General features: G+C 43.3%; 1 protein-coding gene across 2 annotated transcripts in view; it reads left to right on the top strand.

Annotated features, from left to right (window-relative positions):
* The first annotated feature begins 15,447 nt into the window (after nt 1–15,447).
* Nucleotides 15,448–20,035, top strand: part of nrip1b (nuclear receptor interacting protein 1b) — a 35,424-nt gene continuing 30,836 nt past the window's right edge. Inside the window, exon 1 of one of the 2 annotated variants that reach the window (XM_070982479.1) lies at nt 15,448–15,707. The gene's annotated coding sequence lies outside the window, so the exon portion shown is untranslated. The remainder of the gene's footprint in view (nt 15,708–20,035) is intronic. The other variant, XM_070982480.1, reaches the window with a different exon arrangement.

Genomic DNA, 20,035 nt, shown 5'->3' with positions numbered 1-20,035 from the left:
AGTGTATTAAAAGCGAACCGTCTTCCAAAATAAAATCTCATATACTTCATAGCTCACAGCTGCAGTACCCTCCCCTCTGCTCCTATGCAAACTAATATCGCTAACTGATGGATAACCCCAGCAGAAATGACTGGCCTGTATTGACCAAATATATAAATAACATGGCTGAGACCTGGGGACCATGCTGAAATCTGTCTTGTTAGGATTTAATGCAGTGCCCATCCCTTCTTTGCCTGACCCTTCTGAAACACTGTTGACCTCTCCCTAAGGCCCTTTGTTAGTACAGCAGCTCTTCAATGTATACCTTCATTTGCATTTTAGAATTGTTAAACAAATACCCACCCATGGCTTCTTCTCCCTGCCACCCACTGTGACCTTACACCCACTCTCCTCAAGCCAGCCAAAGGTAATACACCATACGGTGAAGGCTGCTCCAAATGTTAGCCAGAGAGCAAAGGGTCAGAGGTTGAGCAATTCGTATGACTGAGTGGAAGAAATAGTCAACCAAAGGGATGAGAGTTTATCTAGTTTTGCAGCATCAATGGCATGCCAGAGAACTCCCCAATTTGATGGCCAATGACTCAATTTAAATAGAGCAATTCTGTCTAATTTATTGAATGACTCATTGCACCATTTTGTAGACGTGGAAATCTATTGCATTATCGAACAGGGGCCGGATGGGCTCGACGTAACATTGCCCCTGTGCACATTAGCCAATGATGTCAGAGCCAGGGAGGCATATTTTTGCCACTTCGCATTTTGGAAATGTGGTATGGCCATTGCTGTCAGAGTCTGAGTGTGTAGGACTGCAGATCAATAACCAGCTATTGGACAGACAGAGGCGGTGTGCTGCAGTGCAATCTGGGAGTTTCCTCTGGGGAGGAATAGGTCACAAGGGGTATGAAGCGTCGCGCTGCTCATGTTGTTTAAGATGGGAGTACAGGCTAGCGCTGTGTGTTTGTGTTGCAGCTGCTGATGCGTGAAATGGAACTCAGGTAGCTGGGCGAGCCTCAGGCCTTTGCTGTATCTTCCGCCAAGTGATTACTTTACTCCATTGATTTTTCTCCCTCCTCCACTGATCTGAGAAGATCACTAGAAAGAGAGAGAGAGAAAGAGAGAAAGAAAAAAGAGAGAGGGAGAAAGGGCAGAGGAAGCATTGATTGACCTAGTACCAAGATTCAACGATTGACAGCAGAACCTTGAGTGGCAATGCTCCCTCTTAGCCTGCTAATCTATGACTGAGATCCCCAGTAGGCCTGCATTCATGGAGTACTGTTTTATAAATCCTTACAGATGCAGGCCAAATCTTTCCCTATCCAAACATGTTGAGACACTCAGAAAAAATAATGGAGCTGTACTTGTGAAAACCTATCACTGTCACATTGAATATGCCGTTAGGAACATCTTAACCATGTCTAATACTTCACCTTATTAGGAATATATTCTACTCACTGAACATTATGGTTGGCTGTGCAGGCACTATGTTTTTTTTTTGTTTGTTTTTTTCATGATCTTATCAAGGTTTGTTGACCTGGCAGAGCTGAGTAAATATATTCATGAGTTTTTGAATGGTTTATTTTATTTTCATAATGCAGTGCATCTTTCAGACAGCATGACATCTCCAAGAATCAAAACAATACTTCTTACCTCCAAGGCAGATAATATAAACACATATGCAAAAGGTGCATGGCATTACTTTAAGCTACAGTGGGTTTGTATGTGTGATGGCTAAGTGTCTATTAAAGGATCATTTTTTTTATCATTATGTTTAGCTCGGTCTGCAGGCGATCATCTGCCATCAGCCACAGCAGACTCAGAGGTAGAGTTGAACTGAAGTGAGATGATTCACGGGGCCTCCTGTGAGAGCGTCTAACGCAATAAGCAGACAACCACAGCATGAAAACAACTTGATTTGTCCTAGAAATACATGATTGCACAATGTTGAGTTGATGCAGTAGCACTTTGTAGCCCTTCATAGCAGCAAAAGAGGTCTGCAATCTGTTCCAAAGTTCTGCCTGATATTATGAACCTGACCTGTTCATTTCATTTTTACATTTGAAAAAATGTCATAGTCTGCATTATTGTTGTTGTCAAACCCCAATCATGTGAAAAGACAAAAACAAACAATGAACTGATTTCACCAATAAAGTATTGTCTGACAAAGTGTGACATATCTTATTCCTCCATGCTGGAGAGCTCCATTGCTGTCCTGAAACTACTGAGAACACATCAATGAACCACACTGCTGTAATGGGTTCCTTCATTGCCGTGACCACACACACTGTAATTTATTTTGAATCCACCCTACAAACAGTGTCCTGCTGCAGTAAATACTTACTAGCCCACAAAAAATGTATTAATCCACAAGTGAAAATCCCCAACAAATACACAATTATCAGCTGTTTAAGTAACTATGCTAAAAACAACAATAGCCAGCTGTTTTAGGAAAGCCAGCTTTTTAAAAAAATAAGATTATACACTTGTAACACACTTTTAAAACATTCTTTTCATGGGATACTTGTTCTATAATTCTAATTTAATACAACTTTATGAGTCTTTAAAATAAACCAGCTGTAATGAGCCTAACTATGAATGAACAAGTAAGGATGAAGACGGATGGATGGATGGAAGAAGCTGTATCTTTTACTCAAGTAGAAGAGGCAATACCACTCTGAAGTCCCACATTTACTAAGTAGAAGTACAAATTGTTATCTGCAAAATGTACTTGAAGTGTCAAAAGTGACAGTATTTGTGAGAATACAGAATGGTCCCTCTCAGGATGTTATTGTGTTCAACCTTTTATTTGAATATCATTATTGAAAATCGTATAATATGCATCATTGATGCATAACACATAAGTAGCGTTTCAGTGTTGTAGCTGGTCAATGTGGAGCTAATTTTAGCTAGCTGATAAATGTAATCAAGTAAAAAGTACAACATTTGCCCCTGGAATGCACTGGACAAATACATGTAGCATAACATTGTATTTAAGTACACTATTTGAGTACATTTAATTAGTTACCTTCCACAATGGGGTGGCAAGCAAGTGCTTTGCCGGCGGTCAAACGTGATGTGCAAACTGTAACCTTCCATTAACTTTGTGCACATGGTCATCTCGACACCTCGCCTGCTCACAGGTATTCATGGATCTCTACTGACGGAGCTCAGTAGTGTAAGTAGATACAATACCAAGGAGTGACATAGAAGGTTAAATATAAAGAGTATGCACCATCAAGCACAGGTCAGATCTGTTTAGAAAATTATTGAACAGAAAAATTTTACCCTGTGTAAAAGGAACAGCATCTTTGTCTGGCCAGCCGATAGGGAAGGTCAAACGCAGCAGTGTTATTGGAGCATCATTAGGTGGGAAACCATGTAAAGGCCACTGTCGTAATTAAGACCTGAGACCTGCGCTTAACATTGGCACACTCTGGGTCTGGAGAGTGATAAGTGCTTGATCCTGATCAATACGATGCACAGCCCCGTTGCCACTTGCAAAATCAATATTGTTTTATTTGCTGTTACAATAGGCTTGTCTGATTGCAAATGAGGTCTGAGCCACAGAGTTACTTTGGAAGTGGAGACCTTACCCTAGACTTCTGCCCCAGTCGGCCTTAATGAATAGGCCAATAAGTGTCTGCACTGGTGACCTCGCCAGTCATATGCCTGGAGGAGCCCTGCAGGAGAGATCCCCAAAGGAGTTTGTCATTATTTTTACATACAGAGTCAAATCTGCAAGAAAAGAAATATTGGCCTATTTGTGTTGTGTTTAGCACTTTTAGGGCATGGCTGGATTAAAAATGATAAAGGGAAGTAGTTTTTTCAAATGGAGGACTGAAAAACATGTCACCTTCTAGCATTAGGACTAACTGCAGTGATTAAGGTCTCTCTAGTGTTAATTCCTTCTGACACAAGACAGTTCCAAATATAATGGAGCACATTGTACCCATTAATCCTCCTCATATGTTCTATAGAAACAGAGGTGGGATGAGTTAATCTGGATTTAGCAAACATGAATCCTAGCATTGAGCCTAATTGTTATGATAGAGCATAGATGGGAATAGGAACAATGATTTATAAGATAGGAATCAGCCGAGTTATGGATGGCGTTGGGCAGTTCAGATAATAGAGAAAAAGGTCTAGAATAGAAGGTCATTAATAGACTCAACAAATCTGTTCATTTGGTGAAAATGTACTGTGTCCTTCCACCAGCAGAATCATAGATCATGCTAGTGCTCTGGCAGATTTCACCTCCCATCTTGACTCTCTCTGCTGTTTAATTCAGGATGATATCAGCTTCATCAGCTCCCACTGACACACTCTTACATGTGATGATTTCAAGGGGGCTTTGTTTTGTCTTGTCTTTTTCAGGAAACTCCAATAAATCAGAATAGTGGGTGTTTGTTTCTGTGGGCATTAAAAGGACAAATGTCTTAAATCACTTGTCACACACTGGCCGTCAAACATTGTCGAGGCAGTCCAGAAGCTTACGCTCGGGCTCTGTTATAGATTATGCTGTATTTCCTTACCCAAAAAGTGTGGACAATCAAATTTCAATTTGACACATATGTGGAGGATAGACACAACAGCATGCATATGATGCAATGTGCTAAAACTGCCCTGCAATTCATTTCCTTTGATAAAGCATATAGTATTCAGTTTTTATGGCGTTGCTGTGTTGGATTGCATTATATTGTGCAATGGTTTGGCTCTTTTGCACAACCCCTGTACGTTGGTGTATCTGTGTGAATGCACTCCACAGTGCCTATAATACCTGACTGATCACATTGGCAGCTGTTATCTCCAGGATCTCACAGGTGTTAGCCCTAAATGGTTGTCAGACTCACCTTACAGTGAACTCCTGATGCAAACTATTCCACCAAAAGGACAAACAGGAAACAGACTGCAGCTCAGCCTTGACTGCAACACCTTTTCTACCATCATCATCTGCCTGTCATTGCTGGGCCTCCTGTATTTTCCATTATCACCAGCACTCATACAATCAAATCAATAATGTTGCACTTAAGACTTGTTCACCCCTTAAAGATTTAAACCTCTTGCTCTGTATCCTCACAGGCTCCACCAGCTTCATTACAGCACTGTTCCAGAATATATTTGCCACCCCTGCTGTAATGCTTTCCTTCCCCTCGCCATAATTCACCTGGGTTTCACCTATGGGGCGCCATTTTGTCTAAGCCAAACAGCAGCGCTAATAAGGCTCCATAGCTCTCTGTGATTATTATCAGTGACAGGCACGGTCAGGGACCAGCAGCTCTCTACTGCCCCTCATGTACATCAGATTCTGTAACCCACTTGCCCCTGTGGATCTGGCCGACTCACCCTCTTGCCCCTCTGACACACCAGTGCAACAGCATGGCCTTGTGGAGGGATGGAGGGGGCTGCAGAGGTTGGCTGAAGCTGGTACCCACAGCACCGCCTGCCGCAGCCAAGCAGCCAGGCCCTCCACAGCCCCGAGGCTGTTCTGTCTGTTCAGCATCTCCCTTTAACCTTCATCTAGGAAACAATAAAACAAGAACAGAGGAGGAGGAGGAGGAGGAGGAGGGAAAGAGAGGGTGTGAATTTGTGTGTGTGTGTGTGTGTGTGTGTGTGTGTGTGTGTGTGTGTGTGTGTGTGTGTGTGTGTGTGTGTGTGTGTGTTCGTGCTCAGAGTATCTGTGTGGGGGGAGATAGAGAGAGATGCTGTGGACATTTGACACATCTCCTTAAGCCAATGTCTACTTTATTATCTTTGGCAGTCCTTATTGGTTGCACTAATCAAGTGGAAGGCAGTAGCGCTGTGTCGGGGGCTAGCACACTGCGTGTGACAAATATATTATTAACTGGAGGGAGACGGGCGACCTTGGCCGTGTCACCTGAGGACCCCGCTGGCACTTGCTCTACCAGCAGGAAACGACCTTCATATTAAATCCCTGCAGAGGTCAATAAACTAAATAATTCACAAAGGTTATATGCTTTGCACTGAAATCTGCTAAAAGAAAGAGAGGTAGAGAGAAAGAGAGTGGAAGAGGAAGGGGACATGGCAAATCTTTTAACTTGTGAGCAGCTAAACGAGGACTGGTGTCCTTGTCAGAGTGTAGTCTCTTTATCATTGGGGGGCGTTTATATGAGCGTGTCAGAGGACGATGTAAATCCTGAATCTCTCTCTATTTCCTCACTGCTGTCACTCCTCAATCGATCCGTCATTCTGTGGCAGTGGTAGAGGTGGAGGGGCTGGCCGGGGGTTGGGGGGTCAGTGTGCTCTCATAACATAATAGCCTTTTTTAACATAACAGCACACACAGCTGTATTCATAACTGCCCCGACAATCTGCAGTTGATTAACCCATCACTTCAACTATGTTTGAAGAAAACTGCCATTTCTCTATTAAATACAACTTCCTGCTCAACAAATGCCTGTGCAGTAGCACATGTCCGCTCTGTACCGTGTCAGTTTTGGTTTTATGCATTTCAAAGTGATGGATGCCTTCTGTCTGTGATAGTCCACGCAGGGCTATTCTTGTGGGCAAGAGGCAGACCCGACACAGCTAAAGGTCACGGTTGGAAAAAGACACGTCTGTCTCTGCATTACTGCCAGGCTGGGACAAGAAGGAGGGGGTCACTAATTTAATCTGCAACACAGCCGTCAGTGTCAGTTCCCCATTGCTGGAAATATGTTTGCAAGAGTTTTCATAAGAACAAACGTCGACAAATCATTTAATCTTCTATTAATTTCAATTGCAAACAGACTTGTTTTCAGGCATTCTGGTAACCTCTGACATTTGACACTAGTGGACAGGGTAAGTGTGTTGGAAACTAAATGAACTGACCAACCTGAACTGACGCCTGAACCAGTGCCAGCATACTGAGGTTATGGAGGTATAATGTTTACTATGTTCACCATCTTAGTTTAGCATGTTACAACATGAATGTCTGAAGGATATCTAACAGCCATTTATCAGTTGTCATGAGATGCCACTAAAATCCACAGATGTCACCCTCATGGTGCGGAAGAGAAAAAGTCAGGGGATCACCAGAATTTGTAGACTTCATAGTCTTCTTCATAGGAACAATGAATGCGCAAATGTACAAAATTTCCCAGCACTCCATGTAGACAAGTAGGAGGAGCAACATGCCGCTGTGATTAGCATGCCACTGAAAATGAATAGCATATCTGCAGATTATCTCATTGTGAGAAAAGTAAGTCACACTGGCTGGTTGCGATATCCATCTAACTGTCCACCTCTAGCAGGTTTTATCACATGATGCAGATACACTGAGGAAAGGTATGCTAATGTTTCTTCATGATTTGGAGATTACACTCTTGTGTTCTTTTGTTGATTTGTTCATCCTGGTTAACCCCACATGCTGCACTAACTCTTCTTGCACTGTGTATCCTGTCGGTTTGGCCCCAGTCTAGTTGCTCATCAGCTCGGTGAAACAAAAACACTCTGCGGTTGTTGATTGGTTTGCTAATTTTCCTTTCAGTTTCACAGTTAAAGGTACTGAGATGGCAGTGCAACTCATAAGGGTTAGATTACAGGACAGCACGCTGCAATGAAGAATTCATGTAATGGCCCTCATATTTAGCATAAATACAAGGCTGTCAGTTTTAAACATAAACTCCAACGAGCTGACACCTAAATGAGCATACTGTGCGTACAAGCACACACACAGAGAAACACACTTTCTAAGTAAGACAACAAGCCACACTTCTTGCTGTAATTAGACATTGCATAACTGACATCTGGAACTTGCTGACACACTTGCAGTTTCCAGTGAATGCAGCCACTCTTGAGGCATCCTATACATGAAGGAATGGGGAGGGGGTTGCCAGCACTCACCTGGCAACCCGCATTGGCTACGCTCTTAAAGCGTCAAACATTTCACAGCTCAAAGAGTTTGCGGGGGAAGTCTTTAATATGGCTGGTAGTATCTGCTGCCGCCTTTTGCGTCTTGCTCGTCTGCCTTTGAGGTGTAGCGGCAGATCAGACACATCAGCGCCATCACAGCTTGTCATGAGGAACAATCACGTCTTGAAATAACACAAACAGCCGTGTTCAAAGACCAGACATGAAAAGATGACATGCATATCAAGAGTTCTGAATGTGTGTGTGTGTGTGTGTGTGTGTGTGTGTGTGTGTGTGTGTGTGTGTGTGTGTGTGTGTGTGTGTGTGTGTGTGTGTGTGTGTGTGTGCCACATTAAGATAGACAGTTTTGCAGGGATAGAGAATAAAGGAGAATAAGTTTTACATAAGGTGCAGAAAAAGGGGGATTTAATGTGAATGCAACTACTGTAGAAGAAAGGCAAAGAGAGAGAGGGATAGAAGGAGGAAACAGTGAGACAGGCAAGGGGGAGGGAGGGGATGAGAAGGATAGACTTTAACTGTCTGAAGGACAAAGCTACTGACCCGCGGATCATTCAGAGGATTGCCTTTCAGTTTCAGAGCAAGGTCAGGCTGCTTATTTTACCTCAGTGTTTTCACTAATCTGTTTTTTGTGTGACACAAACAAACACTCAGGCCGGGTACATATACACACAGGCAGCACACGCACACACATATGCAGACGCTGAAACTAAGCCTTCCCATACTGCCTTGAAATAATAACAGCCTATGTAGGCTTTGCTATCAATAAACATTAGATGTGCAGGCTTTGTGCCTACATGAGTATCACACTACCTCGGACCTGTCATGAATTTCAATTGCTGGAGGGGGCTGTCACAGACTACACATGTCCACACTGCATTCTAATGTCTGTGAGACATTTTCCCGGCTGGTGATATGGCCTTCAAATGAGTAAAAATACTGTGAGCATTATTCTTTTATCTATTGTTAGACATCTTAGTGTAATGAGCTAAAATCAGCCTCTGTCTTATATTGACAGGTCCTAAGGAGCTGACAGTGGTGGTTGGTTGGCAGCTCATTAGTAGCCACACTACATTTATGTCAACACGTTTACTGACAATCAGCGGGGGGATGCTGGGAAGCCGTGGCTGTCCCACGGGACCCGCCAGCATCTGTGGAGGAGACGTACCGGTGGGCGTTGAGCTCCTGGTTGAGCACTCTGTCGTCACAGAACAGCACTGAGGAGTGATTGTTGGAGCTAGCTTAGTGCCCTACTGTGGGTTTGAGGGTAGGGTTGCCATGGAGCAGCGGGCCAAAATACAGTACTGAGAGCACAGTAATCTGCAACCAGTGTGTGTGTGTGTGTGTGTGTGTGTGTGTGTGTGTGTGTGTGTGTGTGTGTGTGTGTGTGGAGTGTGAGGATGTGTACACAGAGTGGGTTAAAGTGCCCCAGTGTGTTCCATGCTGATCTGATAATGAGTGAGCAGGGTCAATAGGATGTTAACGGCCCCGTGGGAACGGCTGGTGGTGGATGGGTGGAGGAAGGACGAGGGCCCAGGGACACTGAGCTGTGTTTTCACTGTCCTCGCTCACCACCATCTGTGTGTGTGTGTGTGTGGGTGTGTGTGTGTGTGTGTGCAGCAGGGACAGTAAGGTGCCTCCTCTGTCCCTGATATTTGACTCTTTAGCTCAGCCCCCACTGTGTCCTCCCAGTAAAGTCTCAGTCAAACAAAGCAGCTCGTCCAGTGTAAAACCAACATCAACACAGCAGCTTTGACTTCGGATTAGTCGTTGCTCTACTGCTTCATTTGTCACACACACTCTAAGCAAACACGTATTGTACAGTGCATGTCCAATATCACATGGAAGAATAATGGTAGAAACTTGCCAATGGCTTAAAAAGGAGGCTGTTTTTAGAATTTCACTTCCTGCACATCATTCTAGAGGTGTTTTCCAGAAATATGACAGTGTATCACTAATTGGGCTTGCAAATGGCTCACATTGAGTGAATGAGTGGGTTAGAAGAGCCATAACCCACAAGGTGAAAGAGTAATTGGATCATCCAAACAGAAGGAATAAAACCTCATACAAGAAGACAGCATGTCAGCTGTGTGTCGGCGGGAAAACTCGTCTTACATGTGCAAGCTGAGAGACCAGCACTGATAGCTGGGTAGTGTGGATGGCCGCATGATCAGGACTACAACCCAGCCTCTAATCGCTCAGATAAAAAACACAAGACACACACACAAACACAATGAAAGTATCAGTGTCGCTTTGAACCAGCGGGTCAATGTGGGCAAAAAATATGGGTGCCTTTTATGTCTGACAAGTGGATGAAAGAAGAAGAGCCATGATAGCTTACGAGAGAGGGAGAGAGAGGAGGTGCAGGGAGCACTAAAAAAACATTGCGTGTTGTGTTGGCAGGCACTCCAGTCAAATCCCTTGGCAGTTCATAGTTTTTTTTCCACAAGGCCCCGCCTTTGCCATCTGATATTCAAATGCAGAGGAAATTGGAGGAGAGCTCCTCCCAGACCACCCGCAGAACCGTCAGGGATTAGTCAAAGAGCACCAACTAGGTCAACAAGATGCAGGGCCAGCGCATGTAGAGGGGGACATGAGGCAGCTCACCCACACAGGAGTCGACCTAGTCTTGCCTGCGTTCCTATTCACACGCGTGAACTGTCTCTCTCTCTCTCTCTCTCTCTCTCTCTCTCACACACACACACACACACACACACACACACACTGTGCTCTCACACAGAGGCAGCCACGCTTAAGCAGTGACCTGTTTTCCCATACTTTGACAGTTATCCAAAAACAACTCCAAAATTCCTCTTGATTTTTCTATTTCAGAGCAAGTGGGTATGGGTTAAGCATTAGATATGAGGACAGGCGTAGAGAGATGTAAACATTCCCACTGCTGTCAGCAGTCTCACAATTGATTCCCTGGCAGAACATTTGCTTTGCCGGGTAAAAGCAAAATGATTAAATGATGAAATGACGGCTTTTAGTGAGTGAGGATGTCTTTTTTAGAGCAAAGTAATTGTCGCACCTCTAAACTTCTACATGCTATGTGAGTTCAGGTCATGCAGACTGTCGAATAACATCTCTGAAGTTTCACAGTCACAGCGTAACAAAACAGCTCCAGGCACGATGGCCTTGGTGATTTTTTCTCTTCTTTTTTTTTTTTGAAACCATAGGTGTTTATGAAGCCTTTTCTTTCTGCGCCAGTAGCAGACTAAAGAAACTGTTGAATGGGAAAGCAGACACCATCCCTATTGTGAGGCCAACATCATGATATCCTTTAGCAGGGCGCTGCTCTGAGTGTGGATCCTTTCAGGCTGATCACTGGCTCTCCAGAGAAACTCAACACGGAGCTGCTGCACTAAATAACACTGACATACCTGGACAGGGACCGTAGTATCAGCTATCTGAGTGTCACCCCAGAAGACATTTCTGTGTCCCATGATGACCTCAGTCAAATATAATGTTGCTTTCCTGGACCTCTCTTCCTGGCAAACTTAAATAAAGCACAGAACGTACTGAGTCTGATGAAAAAATAATGTGAAATGGGAGAGACGGGGTCATCATATTGAGTCAGTAGTTTGGCACACCTTTTCTGACAGTGGCAGCACTGACTTTCATGCATCTCCTCCATTAGCACAGTGCTGCGTTGTGCTGGAATTATCTATCTTGTCTATCACAGACACAGTTTCATCTCCCTGACACACTTCAAGGACAAAAGTGGAATATTTACTGAGACGACTGAGATGGCTGTTTAGCATGTCTCCCATAATCCAGTCATAATCACTCTTGTCTGTTTATTTTGAACAGAGGTCATGCATTTTCTCCTCCGTCCATAGCTTGTTGCACCAATAAAGACAGTTTCACTGGTTAATGAATAATCCACTCATCACAAGGCCAGTATTGAGTCTGTAAAAAGATGTCACTTTGCAAGTTCAGATCCTTTTTTTCTACTTTAAAAGTGAATGTAGATTTACCTGCTTATTTCATTATTTGCTTTGTTGAATTAAATATGTGGCCTTGGAGGGGTTTTATCAAATAATTGAAGAATTCAAATGCGTCTCTATGTGAGCAGGTTTTGCTGCCATCACATAGTTGCAGGAGAACCTTCCCTGCAGCTGTATACGTGAGGAATGTCACAACCATCCCATTCTCATTCCAGTTCAAAGGTTACAGTGTGGTGTGACTTCCAGTGGGCCCTCCCACAGCAGCTTGCACCTGCCTCCTCCCCAAGAGGGCCTTCCTTCACTCCAAACTTTGGGAGACACTGAGGCTGAAATTGGGGAGTATAGGTCAAAGGTGGAGGGTTAATGTCTGCTGACTCTCCAGCTCCCTCCCTCTGAGACAATCAGGCGTCTGAATCTACTGCAGAGCTGACCTTTGTCCAGGCATTCATATGTTTTCCATCAGTTTTTTTTCTCTTTACCATGAAATATTCAGCAGAGTACAGTATAAGTGTGTAGAAAAAACATTTTAAAGGGGGCAGAGGACAGATTCTATTCCTGGATGGAGGAACAAACCAGATCTGCATATCCCATTCAGAGATATGAATGATAATCTGCCCCAGTAACCATTCAGTGAACTCATGCTGACATGAAAGGTGAGTCACAGATGAACTGGCTGTATTCCAGCGCTCTACTGACGAAAAACCTGGTGTACAGTTTTGAATAACGTATTTGTCAGCTGAGGTATGTCTGCTTTGAGTTTTTCAGCAATGCTTCACAAAATGCTTCTGTTTTAATAAACTAGGAAGCCTGAAGCTGTTTAATTGGAGAAACAGCAGTCTGCGTGAAGATATTGGTTTTTAAAGTCTTCAGGTTTGTCTTTTACGTGCTCCTCTTTGTCTGTTGGTGAAAGAAAACACCCCAAATTTGAAATTCTCATTTTCACTGTACTGTGGAGCAGCTGTTGGTTATTTTGATAAAATTCTGGTACGAAATCTCATTCCAGCACTGTTTCACACACTTAATACGACACTGTGTTAACAAGATTGTAAAAAGTCAGTCTCGTAAAACAACAAAGTCCACTTCCTAATGACGTGCAAATGCTTGTTAACCTTCCCTTTTATAACATGACGAACTTTTTCCATTTTCTTGACTTCTGTTGTCGGCAGCAACAGCTGTATCATGCCAAGCGCTGCCACCAGCCCGTTAACATCTGGAACCAGCTTTCTTTGCACAGTTCCTCACAGAATGTGTTAAATCATGTACATCAATAAAATACTGACAGTATGTTTTGAAAAAGGCCCCAGACTTTTTTGTTAGCCACAGTCTGCCCCGATACTTCAGGTCAAAGGACAGAGTTTGCTGAACCACATTTGTGTGGAAAGCTTCAGGGGCAAAGTTCAGCCTGTTGTGGTTGGGAGAAGGAAAGAAAGGGAGGATATTGTATCACCATTTATGTGGCATTCGAGGTCAGAGTTCAAAGATGAAAGGTCACTCCAGTTCAGAGGTTACAAGGTGAGATACCATCTGAACTGCTGAGCCAGTCTGCTCATCTGACTTTGGGCTGACGTTAAACACAAAAACATTGTCCTGAGCAGCACTCGTGGTGCAATCAGACAACAACAATAAACAGAGCAACATCAACTTTTTATGAATAGCACTTTGGCGAGGACTTTGATCAGACTTTTAACTGCTGTTGTACTCAAAATGCAAATTGCAGGTAACACCTATTGTGAACAACAGCCTTGTAAAAGAAAACTATCCAATTTACCTGACTGACAAGTTGAGTGCCGCCTCTGTTTATACGACTGGCAATGAACTGAATTACTGTTTAAACACCACGGTGGGGGTACAGCAGGTTAGAAGGCCCAGTATCCAAGTGGCTGAATACAAGTGGCCAATAACACAGCATGATGTGATAGCAGTGCAGTGAGAGGAGGAGGAGGCGCAATCCCCCCAACCACCCTCATACACACACACTCACTCCCTCTCTAACACACGCGCATACACTACCCCCCATCCTGGGTTTGAAAAGGGAAACAGAGACAGGGATGGGAAGAAGTAGGTTATGTTGTTGTGTTCTTATTCATGAGAACACTGATGTTCCAAAGGTCCTCAGAGACATTTTGTTCAAGGCCATGTTGAGAAGCCAGACTGCAGGCCAGTGGACCTGATAGCACGGATTAGCCCAAGATGTCAGAGAAGAAATAAAAAAGTTATTTGTAAGCACGTGGTGCGCAAAGATTAGTTTAGATTTACACTACGAGAAGTCTGCTGTGAGAGATTTTTCTTCATGCAGTTATATTTCAAGGCATTTCTAAAGTTTCCATGGGCACATCTGCTGTTTGTGAATGACACCCTGCTTCACACTTTAGTGACACACGTTCACACCTGGGAGCTGCCTCAGTGCCTTGTTCAAGGGCACCTCGATGTCGTTGATGTTCATTTCTCCACTTGGTCACTGTGTGCTGAGGCAGGTAGTAAATCTCCACTACTGTGGCAGATATATTCTTTTAACTCTCATATTTTGGACCTCATCCAAGGAGAGGCCTAATGATTTGTTTAGAGATGCTGACAAAAAGGTTGGTTGGGCCACTTCTTGCTTAATTCTTCATTTAACTGAAAGGCCATTTTATTAACCTGCTTTTGTTATAAAAGGTTAGGTTAAGGAATTATTGCATCATCTCCATTAAGGTTTTTGAATTCAGACTGCCCATTAATTGGTATTTGACTGTTCATTATAAAACAAAACCCAAGGAAATAATGTGCAAAGGTATTAACTGCCGTATAACAAATGATGTAAATTCTATTTTCCACCATTATGTTTTATGCTAGACCAATAAACCAACCTTATTTGAGAAATAAAAGTGGGTGTAGGAAGATCCTCCATTAGAATATGTCATTTATATGGCATTAATACTCAGATGATAGGAAAATAGTCAAATCTGCTGATATTTACCGTACAGCAGTTTCCTCAGCCTCTCTGATGGTCAGATGCAAACATTTACACAAATAACATAAAGCTACTTACACTTGCATGGAACTGAAATCTAGCTAACGTGGTTGCATATCAATGAATATATGAAGTTAGTATGAATTAGCATTCTTTAACTGTTGATCTATTAGACGTGAACTTTCACATAAAATTATGACGTGATCATTTGTTAATGGCGAGCCACAGGAATTCCTGATGCATCCTGCATTAATTCATGCATTTAATCATCATGAGTCATGCAATTGCATTACTTAAGAATATGATTTGTACCAACTGCAGTATGCTGCTACAAATGCAACTACTTCTGCCGTTAATGTCACTGCTGCTTTTTCACTACAGGCACAGGAAACAACAGGAAAGAAACGAGCATCAAAACGTACTAAAATAGTTACATCTAAATGAACATGTAATGATGATTTTTTTTCTACTTCTTCTTCTTCTTCTTCTTCTTCTTATTATTATTATTATTATTATTATTTTTATTATTATTATTATTATTATTGGTTTATGTATTTGTGCTCGTTATTAGCAGGGGGAGTGTGTGTGCAGCAGCTGAGTGAAGGCTTGTTCCTTTAAGGGTGGTGTCAGCGGCGGGCGGAGTAGGAGGAGTGTGGCTGTCTCCGCTCACTTCTCCACAGCGAGGGGACTCTGAGAATAAACAATTCCCTCAGACTACACGCCACGCACCTCTGCCCGCTTCCAGTCGTAGCCCAAATAAACGAGGCTTTTTTTTTTTTTTTTTTTTTTTTTGGACTAAAATTTTGATTCTCAAAGGCTGCCTCGACCTTTCCTATCCCTGCCGAGAGTGTCAAGACAGATGCGACCGTTTTCATTGGATTTGCCTCCTCCTGTCGAATAATAACGATGCGCCTCTCCGGCTGACTGTGGGGTGGACAACGCAGGTAGGGGATCTGTGCTAGAGATAAACGCACTGTCATATCTGGATAATTATTGTTACCGCTGGGGGTGAAAAATACACGGGTATACACATAGGGGACGCGGTGTCGAGGATTACAGGCGGGTAGATTATTGCGTGTTTTTGTGAGGCTAAGAAAGGCTGTTTGTGTGTCGTAAGGCGAGCAGAGGCGCATTTGGATATAGCGCTGAAAACGCTGCATAAAGAAGTGGAGAATGGACCTGGCTGTGTGCGCTGCGAAAGGCTTCTCCACAAAGTCGTTTAGGCCACGGTCTGTATTCCCTGGCTGCCATATGATCAGTCAATTAGGCCTACAATAGCGGTATTTATCTATGAAAAATCGGCTGAAATGAACGCCAGCCCCAGCTCATTTCGCCTCATACACGGACGACCGCAGCTCATCCAAATGAAACCGTCCTGTTACATTTCTAAGTGTATTTTAGGCTACTGTCACGCACTGACCATGTGAACCCTGAATGAATAATGTCACCCCACGGGCTTATTTAATATCAAGACACCCTGTAGGGATGTCCGTGCCAGAGGAGTTGAAATGCTGCGTTAGTACAGTTAATGTAGTTCATTGCATTGGGTCAAAACAGTAGCCAGCCTCCTGTTTTTAAGTCGTTTTAGCACCACCAATGGGAAACACTCCACAGTTGCACTATTCTGTACATTACAAATAGTAAATCCTGCTCCTTAAAAAGATCCTGGAGGATTTAAAGTGAATGTCAAGGCCTTGGAAAGGACCTAGTTCCATGTTGATCTTGGGTCATAAATAGGGTTTCCGAGGTGTTTAACTATAGCTTTGTCCTGATGCTTTAGGCTTCTGCATGAGAAATCAGCTTGGTTGCCCAGACTCATAGCTGACTTCACTGAGAGCTTTTTACTCTTCATTTTGGGGGTTGAAATTGATCCTAAATTGTATTGATGTCTTAAAGAGTTGTACATTTGTATTGTTTATATTTGTGTGCCACCTGTATTGTCATTTTCTGTCTTTCATTGCAGTGCAGGGGAAGTCAGTGACAATGGTACTAAGCCCTGAGCAGTTAATACAGTAAATACAGGGGTAGGCCAAGGTAGCTGAAATGTTACAAAGCATTATTTCACTGTCTGTTGCGACAACATGTCTATGGTACAAGCAGCTCTGTAAACAGCCATGATCTGGAAGCATGATTCGGTTAATGATCCCCATTAATGGTCATTTTGTGTTGCCTTGCTACGCCACATCCTGAAAAAATCAACCTGTCTGTAACCACTGGCTGCAAGTTTTTGGAAGGATACTGGATACTTGAGTCTAAAATGAAGTCGGTTGAAGTTCTGTTACAGCCTGTCACACCACTGCATGATCATGTCAGATATGTTGTGTTGAGTTCAAAGAGTTGGATGTTTTTCAGTGACTGCCAGGGAGGCTTTTCGAATGGCTTTGCGTAGGTGTTTCTTTTCCTGAAATGTCCTGTTGCTTCACTGGACTTTGTATCTGCGTGGAGGCAAAAGGTCAGGGGCTGAAGTTTGCTGCAAGTTACAGGAAAGCGAGCAGAGTACATCTTCAGTTCAGGTTCTAAAAGGGCAATTTGCAAAGCTTCCCAACAGCAACCTGTTGGGATGTCGTAGTGTGAGGATTAAACACAAACAGTGTGTTCAGTTAATGTGCTACCTTTCACAGAACCACTGTAACTTAGATTAACAATCTAAAGTAATGTGGAGAAAAGTCAAACTTCTTTAAAGCCTCCTAAATACTGTCTGTGTCTGGGGGTCTGCCGTTTAGCCTTTCTTTTGTAGAGCATTTAAGCTGCTTAATTATTTGACCTGAACTTACACAAGATGTTGAAGGTAGTTCAGCTTGTCCTCTTTTGCCATAGATAACTAAAACCTGCACATTTATGGACCAATTTTGAAGTTGCTAAAGTACTTCTTTTTGAGTGGTGTGGCCAGCATGCTGTAACTCAAAGGATCCTATGTACTGCATGGAGCTTGATTTGACTGGGCCATCTGCTATTGTCCAGGGAGCTGCTGTTGAGTGATGTGCAGTAGCCTGCAACAGAACCAGAGGACATTCAAATGGCCAAATGCAAATGATGTCGAGGCTGCTGAACAGTCACAAGACTGGACTCTGGACTGCACTCTACTCTTTAATCCACTGGCCGCCTTTCATGACAGCAAATCTTATCTGCCATCAAAACACTGCTGCTGTATGAAAGTGGCATGTTTTGACGTGTGTGATTGCGCTCATGCAGGTGTATTCTGCATATCTTTTTTGCATGTGTTTTATAGATGTTGTATTTTGTTATAGCGTAAAGAAGGTAAAAGTACTAACCAAATCACACTGCTTGTTTTTACATCGTGACTTTCCGTTCTCCTGCAAATAATTCGATGTAATAGTGTGTTTTTCTACAGGGTGATGCCACAGATACGGCAGTACCTGCCCAGGCACTTATCTCTACTAACAGCCTCTCTAACTACTACCACTGTGCCGACTCAGACCCCACTGTTTGTAAATCTGTCAGTCACAGTAGCACGAGACACACAGCAGACAAAATTGAGGGCAGCATCCTGCTTTTTGATTGCTGAGATAGTCTGCAAAAAACAAACTAATGTGCAATCTCCCAGAACAAGTGTCATACATTTACTGCAGAGTTTTTGATTTATTATAGACCTGGGAGCTGCCCAGCACTTGTGTTGTTGGCCACCAAACATTGTTCAAGGGCACTATGACAGTAGATGTTGAGGAACAGAAGTGCATTTCTCATCTACTCACAGACCTGCACTCTGTCAGCCCACCGAGGATTCAAACCTGAGACCTTTTGGCCACAAGCTCATTTCTCTAATTGTCTGGGCTCTATAATATATGTGTGGATCATGCATCAAGCCAAATTATTTTATTGTTGGCTTTATTGTTTGTTTATTCAGCGAACACTCTGCTAATAACAATACTCAGTACTGCCGCTGCTATTGGGCAGAGATTTACACCACAACAATTATGCTATAAGAGGATGTTAGCACTCCTTAGCATCTTGACTTTTCTCTGTGCCTCCTCCTCCACACCTCTTATCTCTAACTGGATTTCACACGCATGCACACTCACACGCATTCACATTATACAGTATCGTTCAGATTGCATAAAATTGGAATAGAAAATGTCTGGAAATGGATATGACAAAGACAAGGCTAAAAGGACAAGGCGTGAGTGATTAAAGTGTAAACATACACAGACTGATTTAGCGACTGAAGCGCCACTGAGGCCAGCAATATTGAAGAAAGAGTGAACATACAATACCCTCATAAACCTGTTATAAGCTGATATTGAATTAGCCAGGTACATACATAAAGAGGAAAATTTGCTGTTCACTCATTCTATGGTATTTTAGTGTGTCTCTGAATATTCTGCTACTAGAATACCCAAAGAATGAGATTGAGAAGGCACAAAACTCCTGAAGTCATTTTTGCTTTCTGAAATAAGATCATTGTGTGGGCAGTTTTATAGTATTCCCCCTGTGTGCCGCTTAGAAGATAGCGTTTAGTAAGGTCTCTCAGTTATAGCAGCGCTATCTCATTCAGAGACAATCACTCCAGCCCCTGTTGGTGCGTCTGTCATGGACAGAAGGCAGCCAAAGTCAATGGGGCTCATTTTGATGACAAGGCAGGAATGGTTAAATGCGTCTTTACAGCCATCGCTCCTGGATGCAGGCTGGAATGACGAAATGCAAGGAAGAAAGATGGACGCCTACACTGCAACCCCTGACAGCTATACCAGCAAAAGCTCATCTGTTGAATGACTGCTCTCCTCCTCCTCCCCCTCCCACTTCACCCTCACCTCCAACTCTCCACCCCTCTGCCTTCGCACTTCACCTTGGCCTTGGCGCAATGACAGGCCCCTCAATTATCTCCACCGATTGATCGCCGCTGATTGCAATTGCCGTGAATTATTTAGACTTTGTTGAAATTGCTCACTAAAGGGGAGTTAGACCAAAAGAGAAAGATATTGTCGGTCAGATAAATTACACATTACCCACATGAAGCATTGGCCCATTTGGAAAACAACAGCTGTGGAAGCCTAACTGTGCCGATCAATGAAGCAGAGCAGGGAAACAGCATTAAGCTACCTTGTACCGTGCTAACAGTCCTACCAGCTCAACACCAAATCTCCACTGCTCCTCTCCTCTGATACGTTAAGTAAAGACTGAGGAGATGTAGTGTGGAGCAGCGCACCTCCTGGGTGATGTGAGAGGAGCTGACTCTTTTCCTGGCCAGGCTGGTGTGGTCACAGCAGAGGAGCGGAGTGGAACTGACTCCCTCCCTTGCTCCTTCCCTCCCTCT

Source organism: Chaetodon trifascialis, chromosome 16 (assembly GCF_039877785.1).
Source record: "Chaetodon trifascialis isolate fChaTrf1 chromosome 16, fChaTrf1.hap1, whole genome shotgun sequence".
In the NCBI taxonomy this organism is placed as follows: domain Eukaryota; kingdom Metazoa; phylum Chordata; class Actinopteri; order Chaetodontiformes; family Chaetodontidae; genus Chaetodon; species Chaetodon trifascialis.
This window is presented reverse-complemented; position numbering and strand designations above follow the sequence as displayed.